Source organism: Saccopteryx bilineata, chromosome 1 (assembly GCF_036850765.1).
Source record: "Saccopteryx bilineata isolate mSacBil1 chromosome 1, mSacBil1_pri_phased_curated, whole genome shotgun sequence".
NCBI lineage: Eukaryota > Metazoa > Chordata > Mammalia > Chiroptera > Emballonuridae > Saccopteryx > Saccopteryx bilineata.
In genome coordinates, this window is record NC_089490.1 from 201,163,886 (window position 1) to 201,187,822 (window position 23,937).

The 23,937-nt window shown below is 44.0% G+C and overlaps 1 long non-coding RNA gene across 1 annotated transcript; it reads right to left on the reverse strand.

Annotated features, from left to right (window-relative positions):
* Positions 1 to 360: 360 nt before the first annotated feature.
* On the reverse strand, positions 361 to 23,937 carry LOC136306842 (uncharacterized). The gene is made up of 3 exons (XR_010725692.1): positions 23,858 to 23,937; positions 23,476 to 23,613; positions 361 to 664 (listed from the first exon to the last, which is right to left on the reverse strand). It is a non-coding gene; the product is annotated as an uncharacterized lncRNA (long non-coding RNA).

Below are 23,937 nucleotides of genomic sequence, written 5' to 3' on the forward strand. Positions count from 1 at the left end.
TAGAAGGGGAGGGGTGGAGAAGCAGATGGGCACTTCTCCTGTGTGCCCTGACCAGGAATCGAACCTGGGACTTTCATATGCAGGGCTGATGTTCTACCACTGAGCCAACCAGCCAGGGCATGTTGCTGGTTTTTCCATGCCTTCACTGCTGCACTGTTCCTAAGCACTTACTTATACACGCACCGTTAGAGTGGAATTATTTAGTTGGTACACACTTGACTTCTGGAGGCTGCCAAGCTTCAAGTTTCTTGTTAGCACTTCTCTTTGAGTAGAGTCTGGCAGACACATGACACTCAATGGATATTTGCAGAGGTACTCACATAGAATGTACATCTTCTGGTATGGCATATAATTCAGTGCTTACATGTTGCTGGCCATAGAATGCTTACAATTCTAACTTACTTAATCAATAATATAGGAAATACAGTGGTACCTTGAGATACGAACAGACCAACATACACATTTTTTAAGATAGGAGCTGCAACTCAGTACGTATTTTTGTTCGAGATCCGAGCAAAATTCCAAGATACGAGTCGTGATTGGGGAAGCTGTCGCTAGTTGGCGCATGGGTCCAGTATCAGCAGTTTGATATACAAATTGACTGACTTACGAATGTGACATCTTAGGACAAGCGGTGCAGGCCACCAGTACATCCAGTACATGGCTAGAGGAAAAGAAAAAAGATAACCGTTAGAAATGTAGACCCAACATCCTGCATTCTATGAGTCAGAGACCCTTATCAGAAGTTTATCTTTGAAATTCTCCACTGAGCTATACTCCCCCCGTTGCTGTGCTGCGCGCGAACTCCCTAGCAAATAGCTAACTGCCACATCTGCTTCTTTATAATGCTTGCTCAGCCTAGATAGCCACCCTATAAAAAGGAGCCATTTTAGAAGCTCGGGGCTGCAGTGTTCCCTTGTGTGGGTTGCCTGCAGTCCCTGCGCAGGTTTGCAATAAAACTTATAAAATTCACTTTGGGTTTGCTGTGGTCTGTCTCCTGGGATGTAACAATGAACTCAGTTACAGAACGAATTAAATTCATATCTCAATGTACCACTACCTGTATACTCCAACAGAAGCATCCTGATTTGATCCTCTTCATAATATAGTTTTTTGGAAATGCCTACTTTGGGCTCCTATACTTTCTAAACTGGAACTTAGCACAAGCAACATGTATGTTAGGGATGTTGGCCATCTTAACAGGAGTATAATTTCTCAGATAAATAAACACAATAAAAATAAGATAGACGATATGCAATCAATCATTCAGCAACATTGGCTTTCATCATCTAAATATTGATTGCCATTACATCATTAAAGTCATACATTTTGTGTCAAAATTCTTTAGAGCTGTTTTAGTAAACACTTGGAGAGATTAGTGTTCCAGCATGATTTTGGTCCACATTAAAGAAAATGTTCTATTGTTCTCATCATGACTAAATCTGGTGTCATTATTCAGATAGGTTATCACCAGGGAAAACAAAACAAAAGTAAAAAAAAAAAATTGCAAAACTAACCACCAAAGACTAATCTGACATTGCCAGATCTGCGTTATGTTTATGATTCCAAGTTTTTGCTTTCTCTCGTGTGTAGCAAGAACTTAAAGCCCCCTGGACAGAAATGCAGTCTGATCTGAGAACCCTTAGAGATGTTTATATTTTCCTGCTGATATTTTATAGCTGTCCCACCCATACCCGTTTGATCGGCGAGTTATTTTCAAGGAAATTTTTGTTGTGTATTACTTCCACAGTATTCCAACTCATTTTTATGGCAGTCATTCTCTCCTGACAACTACAGAGCATTGCTTTCTCTGATAACGAATGACATTGCAAAACTGCAGTGTGAAGTAACCCTGGCACAGACAGGTTTGAGAAGGAAGCCACACTGGGCACACGCCAGCGGACCAACAATCCCGATGGCTTGGGGCTGACCAGCTCGGCGTTTTACAGAGGCCACGGAGATCGCTACTGCGGTGTGGTGATTTATAAGAAATTTCTTTTGGCTATTCGGGTGACTGCCAAAATATATTTCTCATGACTGTTTTGAGCTTCATTCATTGTCCCTGGCTCACAACTCCAAAGTCCCCTTGGCACTTCCTGCTGGAGGACAGTGGCATAGCTGTCTTTTGTTATGTTAATGAGGCGGCTATTGGACTGCACCTAAAGGCAGAGGCTTTTTTTTTAACTTTATTTATTGGTTTTACAGAGACAGGAGAGAAAGGGGAACATGGAATAGGAAGTATCAACTCATAGTTGCTTCATATTAGTTGCTCATTGCTTGCTTGTTGTATGTGCCTTGACCAGGGAAGCCCAGGGTTTTGAACCTGCAACCTTGGCATTCCAGGCCAAAGGCTTATCCACTGCGCCACCACAGGTCAGGCAAGACAGTGGCTTGTTACCAGAAGCACCAGCCCCAACCGGGAGATGAGAGGGTTGGGAGTTCATTCTTCCCACCTCACCCCTCAGTGGAGGGGAGGAGCTAGAAATAAAAGCAGTTACCAGCAGCCAATGATTTAATCAATCATGCCTGTGTCACGAAGGAAGGGCAGCTGGATCGGTGGGCACATGGGCACCTGAGCAAAGTGGACGAGCCCGCAGGAGGTACCCCTGAGGCTCGGCAACCTGTCCCCATCATTGCCTTAGGCATCTCTTCCATCTGTCTGGCTGCCTCTGAGTTCCATCCTTTTACAATGAACTTGTTACTTGGTCAATCAAGTCTTCCTCTGAGTTCTGGGAGCTGCTCTACCAAATTCATCAAGCCCGAGGACGGGGTGGTGGGGACCTCGGTCTTGAAGCCAGCTGATCGGAAACACTGGCAACAAGCTGGACATGGAACCAGCACGTGACATCCACAGAGGGGGTCCTCAGACCCCCATCTGTAGCCAGTCTGTCCAAAGCACAGCCAACAGCCTGGGCTGGCACTTCGCCTCTGAGTGGCAGGGGACAGGCCTGGAGCGCTGAGCCCCACGCGGAGGCATCTGATGCTATCGCTGGGTAGACAGTGACAGAATTTAGTTGAGTTTTCAGATACCCTGCTTGTTTCAGAGAAAGGCTTATTGTTGCTAAAGGAAACCTGCTCCCCCCCCCCCCCCACACACACACACTGGAAACTGTGCTCAGAACACAAGAGTTATACTTGGTAATCGGTTAATCAGAACTCAGTAAGACAGAGTTTCTGTAATGTTTTCCAAGTTCTTCAGAACTATAGTTATATGTATTGTTTCGGTAATAAGAAACAAGCTGAAGAATTGCCTATCATTCATGATAAATAATATTTCCTTAAGAACCAGTTGAATGAAACATATAAGAGTCATAGTAATGTGTCTGATGAATATCAAATAACCTGTCTCTAAACTATTTGAAGCACGTGTTAAATTGATGAGCTCTCCATGAAATATCATTCACTCAAGTGTATAAAACCAGACTTATTTTATATATAATCAATAAAAATGACTATTTTCAGTAACTCTGTAATCTTTAAAAAAAAAAGCAAGAATTATCCTTCATCATATGATATACTGAAATATTGGTTAAAACGTCGATAAGATAGGTACATCTGAAATGCATTGGCAAAGCAAGTAAGAAGTTATACGGAATCAGTGTTTTGTGTTCCAAAAAATTTTAGCTCTTACAAAGTATATAAAAGTGGCAGGTACATTTTCATAGTCGGCTTCATGTACTCCAAGGTTGTCAAAGCTGACCCAGTATACTTTCCTGTGAAATGTTCTCAGAGTTCTTCCTGAGACGTCGTGAAAATTCTAACACCGTGCTCAGCGCTGAAATGCATGATCGACGACCCGGAGGAAAACCACTGAGGGTCAGGCACAAGGACCGGGCAAGGTGGCCTCGGACTCTGGAGCGAGTGACAGCGAGGATGTAGCGGGCTGCCGGACAGTGCTGCTTACGTAGCTCATCAACAGGCACATTTGGTTTGGGTTTCACTTATTTAGGCGATCTTTGCAAAATAATTTTAAACGTTTATGTCTTTTGCTGCTAAAATAAAATGGTTTTGGTGCACCTAATATTAATTCTACATACATTTTCAAGGTTATCGCTAGATTTTTGTCTTTTATGAGAAATGCCCATTGGAAGAAACTGATCATAAAGAGATGTTCTCTCACTTTTTAATTTTCTTGAAGTGCTAATTTTGGTAGGATTTCAATTTGATATTTACTCTACTCACTTCTGAACATTTTCATTTTATAACATACAGATTTTTGGAAGACGTTAACTACTGATTTTTTGTAAATTAATAAGAAAAATGAATATTTTAATATCATGAAATGAGCATGACCTTCAAGCCAAAAAAAAAAAAATCATAGAAAAGTATGCTTATCCCTGATAGTCTTAACTGCTCCGTTCTTCAGTTACCTCATACCATATCATAACACGTTTCACAAACTGCCTCGTTCGATGAAATTACATATGCGGTACATACTTTTTATAAATATACATGCACACAGGAATGCCTAATAAGATGTTATATTTTTCTCAGAACTATGAGGTGCACTTTAATTATGTTTAGAAACAAATGACGTGATTGGCCTGTTCTCAGAATCATGGACTGGGCGTCTTTTCCAGAAGCGCCCGTGCTCCCAGGTCTAGTGCCAAGGGAGGCGCATGCCAGCCTCGGTGGGACCACCCGCACGTCCCAAAACGAGGCGATCGGTCCTACCTGAACACGAGCACAGCACGGCTTCCCGTTCACTTGCTCAAGGACAGCTACTCTCGGTGACTTCTGATAGCCAGCAGGATGTCTGACGCTCTCACTTACCCATGGAAATATCCACCAAGTCACACAAAATGGACAGATGTTTGAAATGGCACCAGAACCGAAGTCAGCCATTCGTCTGACCCACTTACTGAGCAGCATGCTAGGCTCTGGGTTCCTGCGGTACACCTGACAGCCTGAAGTCTCTGCTCTTGTGGCATTTCCGTTCTGGTGGAGATGTCCGCGAGGGGTGAGCAAACACAGGACAGCAGCATCCTTCCATAGAGTGGAGAACAGGCCTCCCAACGGACTTCTGTACCAGGAGGGTTGGGCTATATCAAAACCAAGGGCTTACCCTGCCTCCAAATTTACAGAATTAAAGGTAGGGAAGGGACAGGTCACATCCTGGCACTGTAGCCATTCCAGGCACGTGTTTGCTCCACAAGCTGGGTGTTTGTCCTGTTCCACAGATCCAATAACACTCCTGTAGGAGGCCGTCCCTCTCATTCTGGGATTCCCACATTCACGTCATCTCTGTCGAGGGCTCTGGTTGCCGTCTGCCTCTCCTGCCTTTGCGGGCACTGTACCCACACTATCTGTTCCTTTGCTAAATCTTTGTTGTGACCCAGGATGGTGCCCTGGCCCTTGGCACTCCCCGTCATCAGAGGACAGCCACGGCACAGCCCTGTAAGAGTGCTGAGGCTTCTCCCCTACAGTGCTCGGTGATCAGAATTCTCCTCCAGATGCTCTTCCCGCAGAGCTTTGCAGTTGCCGAAATCCGCCAACAAACAGGTGGCAAGAGTCAGGTTAACATATTTTTCAGAAGTCAGCTCTCTAAGATGTGGCCAGTGCGGAGCAAGTTTAGAGAACTGGCTGCAGAGCACAGAGGGGAAAGCATACCAGTGTCGTGCACGGATCCCTGCTGTCTGAGCCCAGAAGGAGAGCCCAGCCGAAGGTCATCAGACGTGGGTGAGGGTGAGCTACTTCCTCATCTCAGCGCCAGGTAACAACCACAGCAGCTCTGAGCCAAATCCGTCACCAATTCCATCGCCCTAGTTCTTCATCCCTTAGTGTGAGGCACCAAATCATTGCTACACTTCTTCTGTTGAACTCCATTAAGTTTCAGATTTATTATTTTTTTTAATGTGCTCTATACACAGCTTACATGGAGAGGGCACCCGAAGATGACAATATAGCACGCTCTATGACACTTCAAGTAATACCAGGCAGCCTTCTGGACACAGGCTCCTATAGGATTCAAATTATAGGTACTTGCAACAAAGTTTCTGTAATGTGATCCATATCCATGCAAGGGATAACCGTCTTCTCTAACATATTTTAGGTGGTCCACGTATTGTTTACTTATTATACAATTAAAATAAAAAAATAATAGTGCATATATATATGTATATATATATATATTTTTTTTTTCTGAAGTTGGAAACGGGGAGGCAGTCAGACAGACTCCTGCATACACCCGACCAGGATCCACCTGGCATATCCACCAGGAGGAGATGCTCTGCCCATTTTGGGCATTGCTCTGTTGCAACCAGAGCCATTCTAGTGCCTGAGGCAGAGGCCATAGAGTCATCCTCAGCGCCCAGGCCAACTTTGCTCCAATGGAGCTTCGGCTGTGGGAGGGGAAGAGAGAGACAGAGAGGAAGGAGAGGGGCAGGGGTGGAGAAGCAGATGGACGCTTCTCCTGTGTGCCCTGGCTGGGAATCGAACCTGGGACTCCTGCACGCCAGGCCGACGCTCTACCACTGAGCCAACCAGGGCAATAGTATATTTATTTTTAACAGTTACTAAGCTAATTTAAAAAAACTAATCAAAACTACAATTCCAGTAATGAATTTCCCATGTCTGAGATGCATTATACCAAGTGAACAAAGTCTCTCATGTTACAGACAGGTATATAGTTCCTATGGTAGTGAGTCTGAAGTGTGGTCTTTGAGAATAATTCTAGCTGACCGCCTCTGGCATGTGGATTCCTCCTTAGGGCACATAAGTCGGCTAGTATGTAGCTGAACACTTTTCAATTGCTATCTGTGTGGAAGAATTTTAAAATTAATTGCAGTCATTGTAATAAACTGGTAAATTTTGCCTTTGTGGGGGAAGGTGGGAGGGTGCACTTCGCTCATTTTTGGAATTGCATTCAAGTCACCCGCACTTTCCCAGCCAATGTGGTGGCATGCCTCTGCTGGGGGTTAAGTGTGCGGATTTGGATTCTTTGCTTCAAGTCCTGGCTGTACTACCTATAGTGGTTGGACCCTGGACAAGTCTCGTCTCATCATTGGTGTCCTCGTCTGCAAGGGGAGGATGGGGACAGCAGCTCTGCCTGGGGACGGCTCGGCACATGGTGATGCTTGGGGTGGCTTTGCTGCCATATCCACCGGTAATAGCACTTGGCTCCCACCAGCAAACTTGAACTTTATTGTGCCTTTATTATTAATTATTTGTAGTATTCCTTAAAGTGTTTATTTAAAATATATTTCTAACATAATCACCCAGGAAAACCCAACTCTGAACCTACCTTACAGAATGCCTTCTCTAGTCCAGGGCCCCATGCCACCTGGTGGGGGGGGGCATATACAGACTGGGCCTGTCTGCTGTCAAGGCGAATGAAAACTCCTCTGGGTCTCTGTAAACCATCGCTGGTCCTGGGTCAACACCCTCTGTCATGCTCTAAAATGACGATTTCAGAGTACTGTCCACATGCCTATTCCATTATTTTGGGATGACTGAGGTGACTCGACATCCCTGACTTTGTAGTCTTGCCCATCAAATTTCTCACATGCTGTACCATGTCTTGTGACTTCACTGCATTGTGATTGTTCTCACTGAAGTCACCAGAAATCTCCCAAAGGCCCATCTGAAAGATCATTTCAATCCTCAGTATAGGGTAACTTGCTGTGCCATGGGACAGCTTTGCACAATTGATCCTTCTTTTTAAAAAAGCCTCCTTTTTTGCCTGACCAGGTGGTGGCGCAGTGGATAGAGCGTCGGACTGGGATTCAGAGGACCCAGGTTCGAGACCCCGAGGTCGCCAGCTTGAGCGCGGGCTCATCTGGCTTGAGCAAAGAGCTCACCAGCTTAGACCCAAGGTCGCTGGCTCCAGCAGGGGGTTACTCGGTCTGCTGAAGGCCCGCAGTCAAGGCACATGTGAGAAAGCAATCGATGAACAACTAAGAAGTCGCAATGCGCAACGAGAAACTGATGATTGATGCTTCTCATCTTTCTCCGTTCCTGTCTGTCTGTCCCTGTCTATCTCTGCCTCTGTAAAAAAAAAAAAAAAAAAAAAAAAAAAAAAAAAAAAAAAAAAACCTTAAAAAAAAAAAAAAAAAAAAAAAAAAGCCTCCTTTTTTTTGTTTCCATCATTACAGGCTTCCTAGGCTGCGCCCACCTTCCCGTTTCTCTCGGGACAGCACTACCACTGTCCATGGCTGCATTTCTGAGGTCCCACACCTCAGCCCATCTCCTCATTCCACTGACCACTGAAACGCTACTGTTTCTCACACTGACCTCCCCAGCCTGGACCTGTGTCTGAGCTCCACTGTATATTCCCGACACTGCACAACTTGCCTGAGGTGTTCGCATATGTGGTTATTGTTAGGAAACTGGGACAGGGGCCAAGCTCTGTACTCAGCGGAGACAGGGGCTGGAAGTGGTAGGTGCCGTGATTCAAGAAGTGCTATAAACATCTCGAAGAGGAGCGGGTCAGAGAAATGGAGAAATAGCCTGACCAGGCAGTGGTGCAGTGGATAGAGTGTCAGACTGGGATGCGGAGGACCTAGGTTAGAAACCTCAAGGTCGCTGGCTTGAGCATGGGCTCATCTGGTTTGAGCAAGGCTTACCAGCTGGAGCCCAAGATTGCTGGCTGGAACAAGGAGTCACTTGCTCTGCTGTAGCCCCACCCCCACTCCGGCCAAGGCACACTTGAGAGAGCAATCAATAATCAATGAACAGAGACAAGATGGCGCTGGAGTAGGCGGATGTACCAACATCTACCTCCCAGAACTAAAGTGGATTACAAACTAATTTTATGAACTATCATCTGGAAAAACCAACTTCGGACTAAACTAAGAGGACTCTTCAACCAAGGAACACTGAAGAAGCCACACAAAGACTGGTAGGAAAAGTGGAAATGCGGAGAGGGCTGCCCAGCTCCCCGGAGCAAACGGCAGCAGGGAGAGACTCGGGTGGCAGGAAGTGAGTTTAGCAGAGAGGGGAGGGTCTTGAGCCCCAGGAACAAAGCCCCAGCCTGCAGCTCCAGAACCCAGAAGAGCCGTAAGGACAGTATTGAGCTGGAAACAAGTCAGGATAGTGTTTGTGAGAAACAGTCTGATTTCTCAGACCCTGGATCCTTCTTAAAGGGACCGCACAGAACATCTCTCTCACAACCACTCACCCAGGGCTCCTGGGGACGGGGGGAGAGAGGAGAGGACCAGAGTAACAGGAAGAGAGTGTAATCTAGGAGGCACAGGGAGAAACATTTTGGGAGATAGCCACCCTAACCCCTGGGACGAGTCACTCCCCAAAGCTGAAGTGAATATTTCCCCCAGAAACAGCAATACAAGCAAAGGGATGCAGGAGAACAGCCAAACAAGCTCCCCCGTGGCATTCAGAGCAGAGTCGCATAGAAGGAGGGAGCTTTTGGGTCTACAGTAGTGAATCTTAGGGTCCGAGTTGCAACGCCCCCACCCACGCAGCTGAGGGCACGCGGGAGGTCGGGCGGCAGCGGGAGACAAAAGCGTGGTTCTGCTGGCAGGGGCGGAAGCCAGCTGGCCACCACTGGGCTCAGGTGTGAGCTCAATCTTGCCCAGCTGGGGAGAAGGGGGAATGCAAAAGTGGTCAAGCTCAGCTACTGGCAGCCTGTAATCCAGCCTGCGGGAGAAGGGCGGGAACACTGGAAAGGGTGGAGACCAGCCCCTGAGCAAGGGCAGAGGAGCACAGCCTTGCCCCGCCTGTGCAACCCAGGCTTGCGGTCTGACTTGGTAGCCGGCTCCTCCCGCGGGGGTGGAGTCAAAAGCCCAGAAGAGGCGGAGATCCGCTACTGAGCTGAGCTTGGGCACGCAGTCCTGCCCGGCGGTAGAGCCAAGGCTAGCAGCCGTTTACAAGTGGGCTCCTCCTGCAAGGGCAGAACGAAAGCCCGGAAACAGGCGGAGACCCGCAGCTGAGCAAAGGTGCTCGCCAGTGCCCTCAGGACCGAGCATAACATCACACACAGGGGCGGGGCAAAGGTCAAGGCCACCAACGCTTGTGCACCCGAGCGCATGATCACAGCCATTCCCGTGAAGGGAAAATGTGGAGGCAGAGAAATACAACACAAATAAACCAAGAGAAATCCCCAGAAAAGGACCTAAGTGAATCAGATATAACCAAATTACCAGATGCAGAGTTTAAAATAATGATTGTTAAGATGCTCAAAGATATTAGAACAACCATAGATGGCCATTACGAAAACCTAAATAAAGCGATAACAAATATAAAAAAGGACATTGAAATAATAAAAAAGAATCAGTCAGAAATGACAAATACAATATCTGAAATAAAGAATACAATGGAAGGAATTAAAAACAGGATGGATGAAGCAGAGAATCGAATCAGTGAGTCAGAGGACACGATAAATAAAGGCATGGAAGCAGAGCAGAAAAAAGAAAAGAGACTCAAAAAGTCTGAGGACACTCTAAGAGAGCTCTGTGACAACATGAAGAAAAATAACATCCGCATCATAGGGGTTCCTGAAGAAGAAGAGAAAGAACAAGGGATAGAGACTTTGTTCAAACATATTATAGTGGAAAACTTCCCCCAATTAAGGCAGGAAAACATTCCACATGTTCAGGAAGCACAGAGAACTCCATTAAGGAGAAACCCAAAGAAACCAACACCAAGACACATCATAATTAAAATACCAAAGCTATGTGATAAAGAGAAAATATTAAAAGCTGCAAGAGAAAAAAAGACTATCACCTACAAAGGAACCCCCATAAGGATGACTTCTGACTTCTCAACAGAAACACTTGAGGCCAGAAGGGAATGGCAAGAAATATTCAAAGTAATCCTGAACAAGAACCTACAACCCAGACCACTTTATCCAGCAAGGCTATCATTTAAAATTGAAGGAGAAATAAAAAGCTTTACAGACAAAAAAAAAAAAACTCAAGGAATCCACTGCAACCAAACCAAGGCTGCAAGAAATGCTAAGGGACCTGTTGTAAACAGATCAAAGGAAAAAAAGAATATAGCAAAAGAGGAATACAGTTTTAAAGAAAAAAAAAGACAATAAACAATTACATATCAGTAATAACCTTAAATGTTAATGGATTAAATGATCCGATCAAGAGACATAGGGTAGCCTGACCAGGCGGTGGTGCAGTGGATACAGCATTGGACTGGGATGTGGAAGGACCCAGGTTCGAGACCCTGAGGTCGCCAGCTCAGCTTGAGCATGGACTCATCTAGCTTGAGCAAAAGCTCACCAGCTTGGACCCAGGGTCACTGGCTCCAGCAAGGGGTTACTCAGTCTGCTGAAGGCCCGTGGTCAAGGCATATATGAGAAAGCAATCAATGAACAACTAAGAAGTCGCAACACGCAACGAAAAACTAATGATTGATGCTTCTCATCTCTCCGTTCCTGTCTGTCTATCCCTGTCTATCCCTCTCTCTGACTCTCTCTCTGTCTCTGTAAAAAAAAAGAGAGAGAGACATAGGGTAGCTGCGTGGATAAGAAAACAGGACCCATACATATGCTATCTACAAGAGACACACCTTAAATCAAAAGATGCACACAGACTGAAGATAAAAGGATGAAAAAAATATTTCACACAAATGGAAGTGAAAAAAAAGCTGGGGTAGCAATACTTATATCAGACAAAATGGACTTTAAAACAAAGACCATAGTTAAAGATAAAGAAGGTCACTACATAATGATAAATGGAGCAATCCAGAAGGAAGATATAACCATTATATTATAAATATCTACGCACCTAATATAGAAGCACCTAAATATAGAAGCAGGCTTTGATGGACTTAAAGGGCAAGATCAACAGCAATACTATAATAGTAGGGGATTTCAATACCCCATTAACATCATTAGATAGATCCTCAAGAAAGAAAATTAACAAAGAAACAACAGACTTAAAGGACATATTAGATCAACTCGATTTAATAGATATCTTCAGAACCTTTCACCCTAAGACAGTAGAATATACATTCTTTTCAAGTGCTCATGGTACATTCTCTAGAATAGACCACATGTTAGGGCACAAAAGCGGTCTCAACAAATTTAAGAAGATTGAAATCATATCGAACACTTTCTCTGATCACAATGGCATTAAACTAAAACAACCACAATAGAAAAATTGAAAAACATTCAAACACTTGGAAACTAAATAGCACGTTATTAAAAAATGAATGAGTTAACATTGAGATCAAAGAAGAAATTAAAAAAATTCTAGAAACAAACAATAATGAGCATACATAAACTCAAAATTTATGGCACACAGCAAAAGCAGTCCTGAGAGGGAGGTTTATAGCATTACAAGCATGCTGCAAGAAGCTAGAAAAAGCTCAAATAAACAACTTAACCCTGCATCTAAAAGAACTAGAAAAAGAACAGTAAGTAAGGCTCAGAGTTAGTAGAAGGAAGGAAATAATAAAGATCAGAGCTGAAATAAATGACATAGAGGATAAAGAAACAATACAGAGGATCAATGAAACCAGGAGCTGGTTCTTTGAAAAGGTAAACAAGATCGATGAACCTTTAACGAGACTCACCAAGAAGAAAAGAGAGAGGACTCAAATAAATAAAATTAGAAACGAGAGTGGAGAAATAACAACTGACACAACAGAAATACAAAATATTGTAAGAAAATACTATAAAGAACTGTATGCAAAAAAACTAGACAACCTAGATGAAATGGACAAATTCCTTGAATCATATAATCTTCCAAAAATCAATCTGGAAGAATCAGAAAACCTAAACAGACCAATTACAACAAATGAGATTGAAACAGCTATCAAAAAACTCCCAACAAAGAAAAGTCCTGGGCCTGATGGCTTCACAAGTGAATTCTACCAAATATTCAAAGAAGAACTAACTCCTATCCTTCTCAAGCTATTTCAAAAAATTCAAGAGGAAGGAAGACTTCCAAACTCCTTTTATGAGGCGAGCATAATTCTGATTCCAAAACCAGGCAAAGACAACAAAAAAAAGAAAATTATAGGCCAATATCTCTGATGAACTTAGATGCAAAAATCCTCAACAAAATATTAGCAAACCAGATCCAGCAATATATGAAAAAAATCATACATACATACATGATCAAGTGGGATTTATTCTTGGGAGGCAAGGCTGGTACAATATTTGCAAATCAATCAATGTGATTTATCACAAAAACAAAAGAAAGGAAAAAAACCATATGATAATTTCAATAGATGCAGAAAAAGCATTTGATAAAATCCAGCACGCATTCATGATCAAAACTCTCAGCAAGGTGGGAATACAGGGAACATACTTCAACATGATAAAGGCCATCTATGACAAACCCACAGCCAACATCATACTCAATGGGCAAAAATTAAAAGCAATACCCTTAAGATCAGGAACAAGGCAGGGGTGCCCCCTTTCACCACTCTTATTTAACATGGTCCTGGAAGTCCTAGCCACAGCTATCAGACAAGAAGAAGAAATAAAAGGAATTCAAGTTGGAAAAGAAGAAGTAAAACTATCATTATTTGCAGATGATATGATATTGTATATCGAAAACCCTAAAGTTTCAGTTGAAAAACTACTAGACCTGATAAATGAATTTGGCAAGGTGGCAGGATATAAAATCAATACTCAGAAATCAGAGGCATTTTTATACACTAATAATTAATTGTCAGAAAGAGAAATCAAGGAATCAATCCCCTTTACCATTGCAACCAAAAAAATAAAGTACCTAGAAATAAATCTAACCAAGGAGATTAAAGACTTGTACTTGGAAAATTATAAAGCATTGATAAAAGAAATCAGGGAAGATACGAATAAGTGGAGGCATATACCGTGCTCATGGTTAGGAAGAATAAACATCATTAAAATGTCTATATTACCCAAAGCAATTTATAAATTCAATGCAATACCAATGAAAATACCAATGACATACTTCAAAGATATAGAACACATATTCGAAAAATTTATATGGAACCAAAAGAGAACACAAATAGCCTCAGCAATCTTGAAAAGGAAGAAAAAAGCGGGAGGTATCACACTTCCGGATATCAAGTTATATTATAAGGCCATTGTACTCAAAACAGCATGGTACTAAGAACAGGCACATAGATCAATGGAACAGAAATGAGAACCCAGAAATAAACCCACAGCTCTATGGACAACTGATATTTGACAAAGGAGGCAAGAAAATATAATGGAGTAAAGACAGCCTCTTCAACAAATGGTGTTGGGAAAATTGGACAGCTACCTGCAAAAAAATGAAACTAGACCACCAACTTACACCACTCACAAAAATAAACTCAAAATGGATAAAAGACTTAAATGTAAGCCGTGAAACCATAAGCATCTTAGAAGAAAACATAGGCAGTAAGCTCTCTGACATCTCTCGCAGCAATGTATTTGCTGATTTGTCTCCACAGGCAAGTGAAATAAAAGACAGGATAAACAAATGGGACTTTATCAAACTAAAAAGCTTCTGCACAGCTAAAGAGAATAAGAACAGAATAAAAAGACAAACACACAATGGGAGAATATATTTGACATAGCGTCTGATAAGGGGTTAATAACCAAAATTTATAAAGAACTTGTAAAACTTAATACCAGGAAGACAAACAACCCAATCCAAAAATGGGCAAAAGAAATGAATAGACACTTCTCCAAAGAGGACACACAGATGGCCAACAGGCATATGAAAAAATGTTCAACATCATTAATGAGTAGAGAAATTCAAATTAAAACCACAATGAGATATCACCTTACACCAGTCAGAATGGCGCTCATCAATAAAACAACACAGAATAAGTGCTGGCGAGGATGTGGAGAAAAGGGAACCCTCCTGCACTGCTGGTGGGAATGCAGACTGGTGCAGCCACTGTGGAAAACAGTATGGAGATTCCTCAAGAAATTAAAAATCGAACTGCCTTTTGACCCAGCTATACTACTGTTAGGAATATACCCCAAGAACACCATAGCACTGTTTGAAAAGAAGAAATGCACCCTCATGTTTATGGCAGCTTTGTTCAGAATAGCAAAGATCTGGAAACAGCCCAAATGTCCATCAGAGGACGAGTGGATAAAAAATTTGGTACATATATACTATGGAATACTACGAAGCCATAAGAAATGATGACATAGGATCTTTTACAACAACAAGAATGGGCCTTGATAACATTATAGTGAGCGAAAGAAGTAAATCAGAAAAAACTAAGAACTATATGATTCCATATATGGGTGGGATATAACGATGAGACTCAGAGACATGGACAACAGTGTTGGGGTTACAGGGTGGGGGGAGGAGAGGGAGGGGGTTGGGGGAGGGGAGGGGCACAAAGATCATGGCTTTTCAGCATCTGCCATATTCCCCCCTTAATCTATAGACAGACAGCAAATATTTACTTATGGTGTTTCCACTATAAAGACTGCTGTCTTAGGGACAAATGCTGATGAATTATTCCAGCAGTTCCTCCTTCTTCAAAGACTTCTATGTCAACATAGACATGTTTCATAGGACATGCTCTAGCTCACTCCATGCTCCCTGGAGCTTTAGCATAAGGGAATGCCTTTTTCTTTTCTTTTCTTTTCTTTTCTTTCTCTTTTTTTTTATTTTTGTTGTAGTTTTTCTTTTATTTATTTATTTTTTGTATTTTTCTGAAGATGGAAATGGGGAGGCAGACAGACAGACTCCCGCATGCGCCTGACTGGGTTCTACCTGGCATGCCTACGGGGGGGGGGGAATGCTCTGCCCATCTGGGGTGTTGCTCTGTTGCAACCAGAGCCATTCTAGCACCTGAGGCAGTGGCCATGGGGCCATCCTTAGTGTCCGGGGTGGCTTTGCTCTGGTGGAGCCTTGGCTGTGGGAGGGGAAGAGAGAGAGAGGAAGGAGAGGGGGAGGGGTGGAGAAGTAGATGGGTGCTTCTTCTGTGTGCTCTGACTGGGAATCGAACCTGGGAATCCTGCACACCAGGCCAATGCTCTACCACTGAGCCAACTGTCCAGGGCCTAGGAATGCCCTTGTTAATCAAGCTACCCAAAAGAAAATTATATGGAGCAACCATGACAGACGGAGCAAGTCAGTCTCATACTATTCATCACCAGAATGCTGCAGCCTGGCGTAAACAGTTTCAACTTTCTCAGGAAGCAGCACGGCAGATTGGGAAATCCTGTCCAAGGGGTCTTATACTGCCCCTTCATTTGAAGTTAACCCTTAAGGACCCCTACCAGGACAACTTTGGCAGATGGATATTACTCATATACCTTCATTTGGCAAATAGTCGTATGTCCACATTACAGTGGATACATATTCTGGATCTATAGTAACCTCTGTCAGAACAGGAGAGGCTGCTAAGCATGTTATAGCTCATTGTCTGTATGCATTGTTCTATTACTGGATTTCCTAAACTGGCTAAATTGAAACTGCTCCTGCATATGAAGCAAAAGCATTTACTGTATTTTGTCATGCTTACAATCTTTAAAGTTAAGGTATTATTAAAGTGTACTCAGCAAACATTTTAAGGTCAATTTAAAAAAAAAATTTAAAAGGGGGTAGCCATATTCTGGAACTCCTACGGGTCTACCATATCATGCTTCTTACTTAAAAAAAAAAATTACATTTCTTTTGAACGCTGATGAACAGGAGACACCAAATCTTTTTCACCTGCAAACTACTACCTTCTTTATTAGATCCAGCTAATAACACTGTTTTGTTTTTTTCCAAATAGCTCCAGATATATGGAAAAGATTTATATAGGTGAATGGGGAACTTCAAACCCCTCAGCAAGATCTTCTGAACATGGCTTTTAAGATACCTAGAGGCAGAAAAAGCCCAATAGAGATCAGGGGATCTACCAGCTTTTAGGATATGCCCTTAAAGGCTCCAATGCCCCAAAGGGGTCTCATAGGATGCCATCTGGGTCCTGCTTCAATAGTGAATAGGAAGGTCATTGAGCTAAAGCCTGCCAGGCTTACATGCCTCTGCTGTGAGGAAACAGGGACACTGGAAGGTAGGCTTCCCCCTTGCTCCTCTAAGGGAGGGTTCAGTCTCTTCCAGCCCTGCTCCAGCCACCTATGACCTAACCTTGCCCAGAATGCTGGGGTTTGTCACTGAAGGCTGAAGATGCCCAGGGCCATTGGCCCCATTTACGACACTGTGGACGAGCCTAGGGTATTTCTTCCAAGAAGCAGGTAAACTGATCTCATTTGCACAAGGGCCACTTAACTATGTTTTGCCTGAATAGTCAGGTTTTTTATTCTTCCATCAAAGATCTCTGTTGTGGGTGTTGATAGTCCTATTTTCTGCTGCTTTGCTTAAGATATAGTGTTTCCTTTATTACTCCTACCTCAATGCCCCACTCATATTTCAAGCTGGGACCTACTCCTAATTTAGAGCTCTCTTTCCCCCTTTTGCCAACTTCTATTATGAATCTACCTTTGCCACCAGCTTAGTGTATCCCAAGGTTCTCTTGACTATGCCACAGTTGCAGAGCTCCAGGGAAAAGCAACCTGGTCTCATCTCTCCAGGCAGAGGAGAACAGAAGCTCCATATCCACACATGCTGCAAATGGCTTTTCCGGTCTACCTGAATCATTACCAGCTAGAAGCAGCGGTCATTGGGACTTGGACATGAGCTTCAAAGTATAGAATGGTGAGAACAATTCCAGTGCCGTGTGGACTTTTCCTGGATGTGGACTTTTCCTGGACTCCTGCTCCCTGTGACAGCTCCTAACAAACTGAACTGTGGTTGGGTTGCATTTTTCAGGAATTTGGCATGGTGATGGGGTCAACTTGGACTTGGTGAACATGTTAAGGACATTACTCTTGTATGGATTCTTGCTGTATTGGCCAAGAGTTTGCCTAAAGTTTTTTAATCACTGTAAAACAAAAGTAGAAGACTGGATAAAGAAGATGGGGCACATATACACCATGGTATACTATTCAGCTAGAAGAAATGATGACATCGGATCACTTACAGCAGAATGGTGGAATCTTGATAACATTATGCAGAGTGAAATAAGTGAATCAGAGAAAAACAAGAACTGCAGGATTTCATACACTGGTGGGACATAAAAATGAGACTAAGAGACATGGACAGGAGTGGGGTGGTTACGGGGGGGTGGGGGGAGGGAAGGAGGAAGAGGGGGATGGGGAGGGGGAGGGGTACAAAGAAAACTGGATAGAGGGTGACGGAGGACGATCTCTCTTTGGGTGATGGGTATGCAACAGAACTAAATGACAAGATAACCTGGAAATGTTTTCTTTGAATATATGTACCCTGATTTATTGATGTCACCCCATTGAAATAAAAATTTATTTATAAAAAAATCAATGAACAACTAAGGTGCCGCAACAAATAATTGATGCTTATCATCTATCTCCTTTCCTGTCTGTCTGTCCCTATATGTTCCTCTCTCTCTCTCTCTCTCTCTCTCTCTCTCTCTCTCTCTCTTTCTCTCTCTCTCACACACACAGAGAAAATGGAGAAATAGGGAAAGAAAAATATTTGGTGATAGACAATCTAACAGCTTTGCTAATGATGCTCCCGCTTTAGTGTCTTACGAAGACATAAGCACACGACCTTGAAGGTCAGGATTTGTGAGTAAAAGAAACTATATCGAGAACAAAATGATCAAGTAGCCATGTCCCCTGGACGCAGAAGGACATTGTTTAGCGGTATTGAACATAATGGGTTGAATTCTGTTACTTCTGCCCAGTGGAGGATCTGAATTTAGCTCAGGCAGTCACGTTCTTTACCATCAGGAACAAAATATAATACAGTTCTCTCACTGCGGTGTGTGTGACAGAGAATGTGACAGACTAGCACATCAGAGTCTGAGAGGAACCCCAGTCCATGGCTCCTAGAAGGACGGCTGGCATCCCCCCCCCCCCCAGCATTTGGGGGAGATACAATTTCTTTAGCAGCACAGTTGGCACTCTCATTCCAAATCTGAACTCAAAGCATGTGCGGTTAACATCCCCTTGGGAACTGCTGTCCTGGCAAAGAAACTGACACTCAGGGCAGGACAGACCAGAATGGGGACACTATGTGTCCTCAGAAAAGGTGTAAAGAACCCAGGCAAAGGAAGAAGCAAAGAGATTTGGACTGAAATAGAGACATGTTATCCCTGATGATGGGCTTCACTTGATCATCAGTAAAGAAAAAGAATAGCATTAATAGGAAAACACTGTATATAATTTAGAGATTTTTTTTTCATATTGTTCTAAGTTTCTACAGAGTACATATTTCCTATCTCAGAATTTGGGTCAAACATTAAAAGAGAAACTTTTGTGATTTTCATAAAAGATGAATTATATTATCACATAAGATTTTTCCTAAATACTGCATGAAGGTTCACCATACTCAGTGTAGGCAGTGCCAGGCTGGGCAGCAGCAGGAGTAGGTGTTACAGTAAGTGTAATAAAAGTGTAACTAAACTCACTGTCATCTGGAAGTTCATTTCTGTGAGCTTGACCTGTAAGGATAGTCACTGGATTAAATACTGTCCCCATAATGTTATTTTATTATAATCTTTATGTTTAAATGTTGTATGAATATATCTTAATGCTAAATATAAAAGAATGATTCATAAATATATAATTTAAATATGAGATTAACTTATCATTCCTTTACATATATAAATAAAAATGTATCAAAATACTTCTCATGGTGACATAGATATACTAAACATTAGAACAGAGGATGTTTCTGCTCTTCTGAAGTTTTCATGCGAGTTGAGAGAAGAGTAAATTAATACACCAGTCAAAATCAAAATCAATATACCTACACCCAGTAGTAACAGGGGCGGTGACAGCTGTCGGGGAAGCACAGGGTTAAGAACGTCTGCAAGGCCTTGACCCGAACGGCTGGATAAAGGAAGGTCCCAGTAACAGAGACAGAAAATTGGGAGAGGATAGCGCTCAGGGTTAAATTGATCCATGTTTTGGTCAGAAAAACAGCTGCTGTTCTACCACTTACAGGAAAGCAGCAGAGGGGCATTCCATACGGAGAACGTGAGGGTATTGAAACCATGAGAGAGGCCAAGGGAGCCAGCGTCAGCGGAAGTGGCTTCCAGCTTGGAGACCGACCTCTGGGCGGTCAGAAATCACAGGAAGCTGTCACCAACAACCTCAATTTCCCCCAGCACCAAAACCAGTGCTTTATAAGCCCATCTACAAAGCCCGCCTCCAGGACCTCACTTCTGTGGCCTGCTGGGGCCCAGGGCTTGTCACTCACTGCGAGGCCAACAGGGATGCTGGACCAACGCCACACGTCAGGGTCAAAGCACTCAGCTGGGTGCTCATCCTGGAGCCATCCATGAACTCGACACATTACAAGCCCCATCATTCTTCAAGTCATATTTAAACATGCCGAATAGATGAGTTAAGTGAAGACCTATCATGACTCAGTGTCCTCTCCCAGGTCAGGTCTTTTGGGGTGGTACTAAATTCTGTCCCCCGCCCCCCCTGGGGGGCACACAGTAGTGATTTCAGCTTTCCCCTTTGACTGGAACATAAATTAGCAGTGGGGGGTTGACCAGTTCCAGAAACTTCTACTGGGTCCTTCCTCATATAACATATGTTACAGATGTTAATGCAAGGGCTCACCAGCCCAAGAAGGCGAAAAGCTCATGGATCAGCCCACAAATTCACTGAGGTCACACGAACGTGGATGCCATCCGGAACTGAGTTCAGCACTGCACTGTCACGGTCCCCTCTCTGATTCAGGGCCTGCGGTGATCACTTTTGGGTCTTTAAAGATGAATTCACTGCAAACAGAGAGTTCATGAATTCTTTAAAATCCTGGATGTTCTTGTCCCCCTACACCACAGTTGCCCTCTTAGACAGCCACAGAACTGTGTTAGGGGAAGTAGAAGGATCTAGTGAGCGTGCTGGGCAGCGTCCCTGGTCCTTCTGTTAACAGCTCCAGTGTCCTTTTCTCTCCTGAGTTAAGAGAATGTAAACTGCCTCAGGTCCAGGGAAGGAGGTGACAATTCATGATGGTCCATTGTACTGACTCAAGGAAGGAGTAAGTACACCAGTCTAGAGATTGTTGTTGATTTCTATTATTCAGATGAAGAAAGGCTGTATCTATTTCAGTTCTGTGATCCCTGTGGTCAATGATGCATGGCCCGATCTTGCCATTCGCCCAAGAAATGGACTACAGCCTGGTCACTGCTTCCCGTGATGGCCGTCCTAATTACTGTGCCTTTGGCAGTTAAGGACTGCCCACGGCCTCTGCCACCCTAGAATCTTACCTTCCCCATAAATGTCCACGAGCACACATTCCTGGCAGCACCTCTCCTTATAATTCCTGCTCACTGGGCACAGCCCAGAGGTCTTTAAGAATGCCCTTTGAGCCTGACCAGGCGGTGGCACAGTGGATACAGCATCGGACTGGGATGCGGAGGACCCAGGTTTGAAACCTCAAGGTCGCCTGTTTGAGCACCGGCTCATCTGGTTTGAGCAAGGCTCACCAGCTTGAGCCCAAGGTCACTGGCTTGAGCAAGGGGTCACTCGGTCTGCTGTAGCTCCCGGTCAAGGCAGATATGAGAAAGCAATCAATGAACAACTAAGATGCCACAACAAAGAATTGATGCTTCTCATCTCTCTCCCTTTCTGTCTGTCTGTCCCTATCTGTCCCTCTCTCTGTCCCTCTCTGTGTCTGTCACACACACACACACACACACACACCACACACACACAGAATGTCCTTGCACCAGCGTTCTTAAAGGCTGTGGCACGATGACTTGTTCTCCAGGTCCTCCCAGGGGACACAGATGGCTGAGCATTCACCATCATCAATCCACATTATCATGCCTCTCTCTCTAATGTGCTAGGTTTCTGGCTCTGCATGATACACCTTTTTCTAATGAAGGTGACCGCAGGGTCTAGGTTTTGGTTCACCAACTGAGCACACTGTTACTGCCACTCCTAGAAGCTGGAGCTCAGGCGCAACTCGGAATAGACAGTGACCATTCCTAAAGGGATAGACGTGGCTCAATCTAACGCTAGAGTCTCTCCCTGTTCCTACACATTTAGAATCTGTTCTAGTTTTTACTTCTTAGATTCCCACTGATGCTATCTTTGTCAAATGTTGTTAACTCCTTCGATGTATAAGACACTCTAACCTAAATGGGACCGCATTCACGTTACTGCCTTCTAAGTCGAGAAATAAAATGAGGTCATTCACCTGGGACTTACAAAGAAGAGATGTGTCCTTATCGATGAACGACATTAGGTGAGCGCATTAGCGTTGTCTGAGCAATCGGAGGATGACGTCAGGAGACGCTAACTGAAAATGAACTTGAAGGTTTTAGGCACTCGGATTCACTGGCACACACCCACATTTACCCCACTCCAATTCACAGAGCCCTCAGTGAGACCGCCGGTTTCACGTAGGGTTCTCCACTGGTCCGGCTGCAGACAGACTCGTGCTATAACTGAGCAGTCCGTGCATGGTGGATTGTTCTCTACTGAGGGGTGCTGGTCACAGATTCTCATCAGTCCTCTGAACCGTGTCTGGACCCAAGCCCGTGGACACAACTTGTCCCTTTCATCCTGCTGCCCTTCGGTGCGGTCAGATGCCGCCAGTGCTCCCAGGATTCATCACACTCGGTCCTTCCAGGTGCTGTTCTACCGCCACCGCTAGCTGAGTGCCCCACACCCGCTCCTGATGGGAACCTCGTTCCGGGTAAGTGGAGGACATCATTTAGGTACACTAATTCGTTTGCTACTGCATACCGTGGAGAACATTTCTCCTTGTCCACCAGGGACGAGGTTTTTGCTGCCTTCTTCGTAGCTAAACCCAAAGATGTAATCAGTTAATTCTGCCTTCGAAGGTCAATTTCCCGACTGATTGAAAAGTTAGAGTGTGGTCAAAACGTAGGCACTAATCTTATATGATAAACAAGAGGTCATTCAGTTACTAAATGAAATCCTAGGGGAAGGGGGTTGGGGGCTAAGTGAAAAGTGAAAGGGTTAAGCAAAGAAAATAAAACGCAAAGACACAGACAGCGAAGGGTGACTACCAGAGGGCACGGGGGTGGGGGACGCAGAAGAGGGTAAGCTGGAGGCAGGGTGGTGGCTGCAGGGGACTTCTTTGGGGTGGTGAACACATCATACAGTATCCAGATGATGGCTTATAGAATTATACACCTAAAACTTTTATGATTCTACTAACCAAAGTCAGTATTAATAGAATTATACACCTGAAACCCATATGATTTTATTAATCAATGTCAGAATTAAATAGAATTGTACACCTGAAACCTATATAATTTTATTAATCATGTCACCCCCCTCAAATTAAAAATAATAGTAAAAATGAAAATAAAAATAATTTTTTTAAAAATGAAATCATCTTGGAAGGCAACTTGGGTGGCTGAGGACAGACAGCCTGGGGCACTGGGGCAGTCACGGGAACCCGGGAGCACAGGCAGGGAGGACGGCTGGCCTTGATCTCAGCTGCCTGCAGCTGCAAACTGAGCAGCGCCCGAGAATGCAAACAAGCCCTGATTGAGCCCCCAGCCGGCCGTTTCCTTATCCTGGCCTAGAAATACCTGCTTTGCCTTCTGTTCCGTCTCTCCAGCTCCGCGGACAGGATCCCCCTGGGAACCGGGCGAGGCATTCTGCGGTACACACTCCTTTTCCTTTCTCTTTCCCCTCTAGTGTTCATTTTCTCTAATATCTTCCAGGCTCTAAAATACGGGGGGAGGGGGAGGTGATGAATGGGAACGAATACTAGTTGAAAAAAAGAAAAGATAAAAAAGAAGAAAGGAAAGAAAACAACAAAAGAGCCTCAGAATTTAAAATCAAGTGTTAAGTTGGGGACCGCCTTTAAGCCTGGGTGAGGTGACGAGGCATCAACAGCTGCGCACGCAGCCCTGGGAGTCAGGGGACAGGTCGCAGAGAGTAGCGGTTCGGAGCACACTGTGTAAATACCATTTAAAGTCTTAGCTGCTTGGAATGAGAGCCCCTGCAGTACGCGCAGACAGACTGAGTCAGCCCTACGCCATTACAAC